We start from the raw sequence: 9484 nt of genomic DNA, 5'->3' as shown, positions 1-9484 counted from the left end.
GACTGAAATATAAAGACTGAAATGTAAAGGACTGAAATATAAAGACTGAAATGTAAATGATTGAAATATAAAGACTGAAATGTAAAGGACTGAAATATAAATTATCAATAACTAAATAATATTAATTAATATTAATCTAGTAATGATGAAAGAAAAGTACTTGATGGGATGAGAAATGACATATGAAAGCATTGAAATTAGAGTTTGACTTTAAAGAAGAAAACTTGGAAGACAAGTAACAAAACTTGCAAAACAAGTTTCGTTACAAAGACTGAAAAGGTTACTTGCAAACTCGTAAAAACAGATTATTTAGTTTACGTAAATTAGTCGTGAGCCACAAAGGATGAGATCCGATGTAAAGCAACAACGATCGACTAATTCGTAATTCGTAACAAAAGTAAGAAAACGTAACGTGACTTGGAAATAAAAACAGAAATGAGATGAAGATTAAATACGAATACTTAAATTAAAACTTGAGAACGTAATCACAACTTCACTACAAAAATTGGTTCTTGATTTGGAAACAAAGAAACCGAAAGCTTGGAACCAAAAGCAATAATCTAGAGAATATTCAACACAAAGATTAATTGGAAGGAAGCATCAAAAGCATAAGAAAGTGTGTAAGTTGGTGAATTGGTTTGTGAAATGGTGGGTAAACATAAGCCTTAAGCCTTCTATATATAGGCTAAGGAAGTTCACTTAGTGGGAGCCAACTAATAAGACAAAAGTCCCTTCAAAACTGGGCTTTGACCGGGCCCAAGGTCGTTGACCACGCCTCTTCTACGGATCAGCCCACTACTTCACGGCCCAAGCAGAATTTCAGCTCTCGGACAGGTGCTATAGGACCATGCCACTCCTGGTCCTGTAGGACTGCTGCAGGATCGGGCCCAAAAATCATCAAAAACCTGCATAATCAGGAGATTAATATTAGATATACTATAGAACTACTAATATATGGAAAAGACATAAAAAAGACTCAATTAAGACACTAATGGGCAAATAAAACAAAGCAAAATGGTTAAGAAAATGATGTAATAAGGTTAATAAATTAACACTTATTAGAGGACAAGGGAATCTCTCATAACTTTTCTTTAGTGAGGACTCCTTAGCAGAATGGGGTCGTTGAAAGGAGAAATTGAACAATCATTGAGGTTGCTCGATTAATGCTCAGCGAATCCCATCTCCCTACTCAATTCTGGGCTGAATCTGTCAACACCGCTAGTTTCACTCAAAATCGATCGTTGATCGTGAAAAGATTCAAGAAGACAGCCTATGAACTTTTTCATGGAAGAAAGCCTTCTATAAGTTTTCTTCATATATTTGGTTGTACTTGTTACATTCTCAACAATCGCGACCAACTTGGAAAGTTCGATCCCAATGCTGAATCTGAGGCTCCTTTGGCAATAGTTCCTATTGCTGAAGATACTGCAGCTGAAGCCTCATCGTCTGTTCTTCAACTAACCTACTCAGATGAAATTCCTCTACCGACTCAGCGATGGACAAAAGACCATCCAATTCATCAAATTCTTGGTGATCCAGATGCAGGTATCATGACTCGTCGTGGTCTACGTAATATCTGTCTCTTTGTCAACTTTCTTTCTTTAGTTGAACCCAAGAAAATCAATGATGCTATCTTTGACCCTAGTTGGGTCCTTTTCATGCAAGAGGAGCTCATTGAGTTTGATAGGAACAAAATCTGGTATCTTGCCCCACGTCCATATGAGAAATCAGTGATAGGCACCAAATGGGTTTATCGCAATAAGTTGGATGAAGATGGTGTGGTTACCCGTAACAAGGCTCGACTTGTTGCTCAGGATTATAGACAAGAAGAAGGGATCGACTATGATGAGACCTTCGCACCAATGGCTAGACTCGAAGCAATTTGACTCTTTCTAGCCTTTGCTGCCCATAGAGACTTCAAAGTCTACCAAATGGATGTAAAGAGCGCTTTCCTAAATGGGAAACTTCAAGAGGAAGTTTATGTTGAACAACCTCCAGGGTTTCTCGACCCTAAGTATCCAAACATGTCTACAGGTTGGATAAAACTCTTTATGGGTTAAAACAGGCTCTTCGTGCCTGGTATGATACCCTTTCATCATTTCTCATCTCTGAGAAATTCTCTCGTGGAAAGATTGACCATACCTTATTTCTTAGGAAAGTTAAGGGTCACATCATTCTAGTCCAAATTTATGTCAATGGTATTATATTTGGTTCCACTAATCCTTCTTTGTGTTTTCGGTTTGCTGATCGCATGAAGAAATAATATCAGATGAGCATGATGGGAGAACTAACCTTTTTTTTAGGTCTCTAGATCAAACAATCAGATAAAGGTATCTTTATCAATCAAAGTATGTTCGTGACATGCTGAAGAAGTTTGATCTATCCAACCGTTCATCTATGAAGACTCCAATGGCTCATCCACTCTCTTTCAACAAAGATCCAAATGGAAAGCCTGTAAACGTTACTATTTATAGAGGAATGATCGGCTCTCTACTGTATCTAACAGCTAATCGACCCGATATCATGTACTCAACATGCTTATGTGCAAGATATCAAGCTGAACCAAAGGAATCCCATCTGATTGTTGTAAAACGCATCTTCAGATATTTTAAGGGAACTCCTAACATGGGTCTTTGGTACCTTAAAGGTTCATGTTTTGACGTAATCAGTTATTCGGATAGTGATTTTGCAGGTTGCAAAATTGATAGGATAAGCACCGCTGGAGGCTGTCAGCTTCTAGGTGGAAAGTTGGTGAGCTGGACAAGCAAAAGGCAAAACTCAGTGTCCACATCAACAGCTAAACTGAATACGTAGCCGCTGGTAGTTGATGTGCCCAAATTTTTTGAATAAAAAACCAGCTGATGGACTATGATTTTCAGTTTTCAAAGGTTCCTATCTATTGCGATAGCACTAGTACTATTGCAATTGCAAACAACCCTGTAATTCACTCCAAGACCAAACATATTGAGATCCGATATCATTTTATCAGAGATCATGTTATGAATGGTGATATTGAACTTGACTTCGTTCCAACTGAGTATCAACTCGTTGACCTTTTCACCAAGCCTCTTGATGAGATAAGATTCAACATCTTGATCAGCGAATTGGGGATGTTAAACACTGAAGACTAATCTTCAGCTATTAAACATCACTCAGTAAGTGAAATGATTCAGTGCTCTATCTCTGACACTGAACTTTTGAGTAAATATATCTATTCTCTCTAAGGTATGATTACTCTTCTCTTTTCTTTGACTTAAAACCTTCACTGAAGCTTTTCTTCTTCAGTGACTAAAGTTTTAAAAGTTGGTTTCAGTGATCTTCTTATCACTGACCATATCTATGAGTATCTCTTTATACTTATTCTCTTAAAAATAAAAAATGATCACTGAACCTTTTATATCACTGATTAAAATATTTTTAAATGCCAAATTCAGTGATTCTCTTATCACTGACACTGATGTCTTAAAACCTTCACTGAAGTCTTTCATCTTCAGTGACAAAATGTTTTAAATGGTCTTTTCAGTGTTTAGTTGAACACTGTATGACTCTTCGTTTTTAAAAGAAAATAGTTAATGAACCGTCTTAATGACGACATTCTCTATTTACTATGCGCAACGGTTTGAGACGCGCAAAAAGGTACTGTCATACGCTACCTCATTTAATGCCATCCAATCATGGATGAGAACGTGCCATTTTTCATCATGGCCCATTTCTCCAACCGTCGTCTTTTCTCTCTCTCATATTCCTTTCTCTCTCCTCCTACCTATAAATATGAGACCTCTCCTCCACTTTTCTCTTTACGCTTTCAAAATTCTAAGTCGAACCTCTGCAAAAATTTCCAAAGCAAGAACTCTCTCAATCTTCAAGCACTTCTCGACCTTATTTTCCAAACCATTAAGGTCAATATTTCTTTTCTTTATCTTCTTCTAAGAAATCTGTTTAATCTTTGTAAGAAACTTGTTCTTTTAAAACATTAAACAATGATGATTACTTAACCAACTCTTACTTGGTTATAATCTTATTTCTATATACACGTTCTACTTGGAAAACCCTAAATCTTCTTTAAGGATTTTTCAAAAGAAGTTTTTATTGATTCAAAAACTTATCTATATTCTTCTCCTAAAACAAATCTTGGTTTTACTAACAACCTGTTTTATCTTATTCTTATTAAAAAAACAGATGGCTGCCAAGAACGTTAACTTTTCTCTCGATGAGGTATCCTTCAAGGCCAACAATCACATTGCCTTGTTGGATATCCCCTCATCCAAGGCAGACTACCAAGAAGCGGCCGACTTTCTCAAACAGTCGTCGCTCAGCTTCGCTCTCAACCATGAACCCATCATGGTGAAAGAACTTCTCCAGCAGTTCTAGTTCAATGCTGAGGTCGTGGACGTCGAGGTCAAGCCTGGAAGACAAGTTGAACAGGTTAACTTCATCTTCAATCGCATGGAAGTGAAGTTTGGCGTGAACACCTTGAGGACGGCTCTTCGCCTTCTGATAAGTGTTAATTTATTAACCTTATTACATCATTTTCTTAACCATTTTCACTTGTTTTATTTGCCCATTAGTGTCTTAATTGAGTCTTTTTATGTCATCTTTAGATATTAGTAGTAATATATCATATCTGATGTTAATTCCTTGTTTATGCAGATTTTTAATGATTTTTGGGCCAAATCCTACAGCAATCCTGTAGAAGCATGGCATAGTCCTATAGCACCAGTCCGTGAGCTGCACCTTTTGTCTGGGCCGAATTTTCTTGGTCTGCCTCTTTGAAGCTGCTGGATCAAAGGCCTTGGGCCTGGTCAAAGCCCATTTTTGAAGACCCTTTTGTCCTATTAGATGACCCTGATGTGCAAGCTTCCTTAGCCTATAAATAGGAGCTTAAGGCTTTGTTTTAGACACTCACTTACTCTCTTACGCACTTACATGCTTTTTACACTCAATCTTTGAGTTAGAAACAATTGCTCTATATATTATTGTTTTTAATATTTAAGCTTTCGGTTTTCTTGCTTCCAACCAAGAATCGATTTTTGTAAAGTAAAGTTGTGATTACATTCTCAAGTTTAATACAAGTGCTCGTATTTAATCTTCATCTCATTTATGTTCTTATTTCCAAATTACAATATGTTTTCTGACTTTCGTTGCAAGTTACAATTAGTCGATTTTTGTTGCTTTACATTGGATTTCATCCTTTGTGGCTCTTGACTAATTTACGTAGACTAAATAATTTGTTCTCAAGACTTTGCAAGTAACTCTTCGGTCTTAGTAACGAAACTTGTTTAACAAGTTTCGTAACTTGTCTAGCAAGTTTCTTCAAAGTCTCCTCCTCTTTTCAAGTTTTCAATTGTCACATCTTAATACATCAAGTACTTCCTTTATATCATGTCTTAGAATAATTTTAATTAGTAGTATTTATTTATCAGTAGTTTAATTTCAGTCATTTACATTTCAGTCTTTACTTTTATACACTTTACTTTATTGCAATTTAATTTTCTGCAATTACTTTCCAGCAATTTACTTTTAGTCATTTATATTTCTGTCATTTAATTTCCAGTACTTTACATTCCAGTATTTTAATTTCTTGTAATTTACTTTCTGCCATTTAATTTCTGCAATTTACTTTTCCGTGTCAGTTATTTGTCTTTCAATCCTTATATCTTTCGAGAGAAGAGACCGAGCAATGATGGGCTAAACGCCTTAGCTTGGGTGTAATGGGAAATTAAGACCAAAGCCGATGTGAAAGCACAAAGGTGTTTTATTAGCATTATAGTCTACTATTTGTTTCAGGTGCTTAATATTTCATTTGAGGATTACATAAAAATTAATTGACAACTGATTTTGTGTATAAAAATGCATTGACTTTCAAAATCTGAGGTAATAGAAGAAGGCTATAAATTGCTTTAGTATCTGACAAATGCTATACTCCTACGGAGTAGGATGGTAACATTGTGTTGTGCTAGGATTCACAACGTCTAACAAAAATGATATCGTATCGATAGCACGTTGACCGGTGTGTGCTCTTGGGAGGCCGTCTGACCCGATAGTTGATACTATGACAGTTATATAAAATCATTTATTGATTTTAGATAATTGTGACAGGAATGCCTATGTCACCTTTTTGCTGAATCATTTGTTTAATGTCTTAATCAACCTTTGCACCCTGTGCTTCTTTTTAAGATTAATATTTTTGTAGTTGCTAATCAAACCTCCCAATTTTAGATAAATCAAATCCCTCGTTTTGCCATCTGAAATTAGATTTTATAGACTGGACTTTTGAATAACTTTGCAAAGCTATCTTTGTGGGAACGATATCTGGTACTTTACCATTATTACTTGTTACGAGACGACAGTAGTTCAAGGTGTATACTTGCGCCAAGCTCTATTTTTGTATTGAAATCTAAGGTTGAATAAACCGACGAGCACCTTAACAAAGGCCCCTACGACAGTGAACCCACAACAGCCAAGATCATCGAGTGTGTCTATGCCATTGGCTATCAATGACCAATGAAGAAGGACTCAAATGCTCCCATGAAGTCCTTATCGAAGATCGAGAAGAACAGGATGTCAGCTGTCTAGCAATACCTGTTCTCTCACTTCATCCAGCCAATAGGTGGAAAGACTGGAGGCCAGGACCAGGCCTCTAGGATTGCCTTGACAATAGGCATTTCTGCGATTCAACGTCACAATATAAATTATGTTGTGGTCATTTTTGATTTGCTAGTGCTAAAGCTAAACAAGCGGCAGCGAGAAAAGGTGGTGCCTTACGCCAGGTTTCTTTCGATGGTCTTTGTGAAGATCTTTGGAGATCATTACTCCATGGAAGTTAACCTTCAGGTTTCCAAGCTTGGATCCATGATTCTGGATCATAAGCTGAGGGACAGTGACGTGACACTCTCTTCTATTGTGTCCATCACTACCTCCTCTCCTCAGGTGGTCAGGACAAGGGGATAGCCACATCTTTGGCTGAAGCCTCTCGATAGGTTTCAGCTATTGAAACTAGCCTTAACTCCGGGGCACCTTTAGCTAACCCTCTTAGCTCTTCAGTGATTCCTCCCATCACTGTCGTATCAGTGGCACCTACCCCAACCGCCTCAGTGACCTAAATCAGTGAAGGTGTTAATATCAGCGCCGCCACCGCTGAACACCCACGTCTCTTCTCAACCATTTTATTTTCTCCTCATTCTTTTGTCTTTACACGTGTTGATGTTGTATCAGTGACTGTCCTCCCTGATACTGAAACACACACCACTAGACCTGAGGTTGCTCCTCTTGATGCTCCTCAGCATACAGATGACCATCCTTTCGAGGACATCTTTGCTCATGCCAGTGACAATCCTTACGATGTCATTGATGGCCCCTCATGTATTCCATCTTCCTACCCCTTCATTTCTACTAACCTTGAGCCTTTTGTTGCTCATATTTCCTCTCTTGCAGATCCTTCTTCTACGCATCAGGCAGATGCTGAAAAAGAGGAAGAGGACGGGGGCGAAAAAGGAGTTGGAGAGGATGAAGAGATTGATGATGACTATGATATGGCATCTGACGTCAAACTCTTCCTCACAGTTGTTGATTTAGTTCTCTGCAGGATAACTGAAGTTCACCAAGAGATGCCCTGCAAGGATGAACTTGATGCGAACCTCTCAGCTCTCCAAGCGGACGTTCAAGAAGTTCAGAGTCACCTCCTAACTCTCCAAGAAGCTGTTCGAGCCAACACTGATGCCATTGTTGTTCTCTCCAGCAGGGTTGATGATGCTCAGGCTCTCGCCCTTCAACAGAAGGGACTTGTTCAGCAGATCCTGGATGTTGTCCGTCAACTAGCTCCAGTGATCCCTCCTTCTTTCTTTGCTGATGATCGCGCTCAGCTCAATGAGACGCGTGAGGCAACGCGCACAGTTCTCCAGCATCATCGCATAGACGAACTATATGGCTTATACTCTCAAGTCTTAGCCAGAGAGGGGGAGATGAGGTCCAATGTTGTTGGACCATCTGATGTTGCTGCTGCTCCAGCATCCATCGCATTTGAAGCTGAAGCTCCTAGAGCTGAAGCTGTTGCTACTCTTGTAATCCCGACCACCGATGCTGTTTCAGTGGAGGCAGTCGATGCCATCCCTAGGGATGATGCTCCTTCCATCACCACTGCTGCTGGTGATGATGATGATGATGAAGATGACTTTACCATCAAGTATCAGAAGCCAACAACCGCCACCAAGGGAGTCACCCTCAGGGATTCTGCATCCCAAGGGGAGCAAAGGGAAGGAGAGTCTGCTGATGAAGATGATGAACCAGGACCCCAAGTCGAAAGGCAAAGCGGTCACTCAAGAAGGAAATCTGAAGGTACTCTTTAATATCCCTCAACCCTTATTTGAAGACTCTACATCTCAGGTAGTGATCACTTCTAAATATCAACTTCAAATTCCATTAACTACCTGCGGTCGACTGGAGGGGGTCCCTGAAAACCCTGTCTCCAGTGCTCCCACCGACCAACAGATGACTCAGCTAAAGGAGTCACTCGACCAAACTAGAGTAAAAATTCCTCTTCGTACCTCTAGTGGTGGTGAGTTTGACTTCCTTGCAGAAGCTGAAAGATGATAAACATGGTTTATTACATGCTTAAAGTACCTATTTCTTATTCTTATTAAGTAGATTTTCATAGTTTACCCCAACCTTGAGTCATTTTTACTTCTTTATTTTCCATTTGTTGTGTTTGGAGCTATTTGTGATGATGAATCTGTTTTTACAACAAGTTGGAGTAGATAACATTTTTTGACTCAGTACACTGCACTGTGATACTGCAGCATTCCAATAGCATCGCCCGGCTGCATTTTGGCTTTTTGTAGGAGGTGCTTATTGATTAAGCCGTGTCTTGGAGGGAGGTCTGAGTAAATGAAGCTCTCATTTTTGGACTATTTGCAGCTGGTGAAAAGAAATGGAGAAGACCCATGGATGACTAGTTTTGATGGAGTTGAAATCTCCTTTTTGTTGTCTTCTCAAGATTGTACCTTGTACTTTGTACTTCCTTTAATGCTTTTGTCTTTTCCTCTTGTATTGGGTATAAAAGRAGGCCTTTGGCCACTCTTTTCATCCATCCCAACTTGGACGAATTCTTTGTCAAAGTTGTGYCACCAWGACATTTTCATCTTATTAATATTATTACAAGCTTTTAAGTATTTATTAATTGTTCTTCATTTCTTGTCTTTTATTTATTGTCATTTATTTTACGTCTTTACTTTCCGTCATTTACTTTCAGTTATTTACATTTACGTCTTTACTTTCCGTCATTTACTTTCAGTTATTTACATTCATGTATTTATTTTACGTCATTTATTTATGTTATTTACTTTCCGTAATGAGTATCTAATTTTATTAGTTCGGGTGTAGGGTAAGGGTGAAATGTTAAACCGAATGAAAGTGGACATTGTTTCGCAATAACAATGTTCCACTATTTCATTCAAGTTTTTATAAAAACCAAGCACACTTCTTGACG

The sequence above is a fragment of the Cynara cardunculus genome (assembly GCF_001531365.2).
Source record: "Cynara cardunculus var. scolymus isolate 2C chromosome LG 2, CcrdV1, whole genome shotgun sequence".
In the NCBI taxonomy this organism is placed as follows: domain Eukaryota; kingdom Viridiplantae; phylum Streptophyta; class Magnoliopsida; order Asterales; family Asteraceae; genus Cynara; species Cynara cardunculus.
This window is presented reverse-complemented; position numbering follows the sequence as displayed.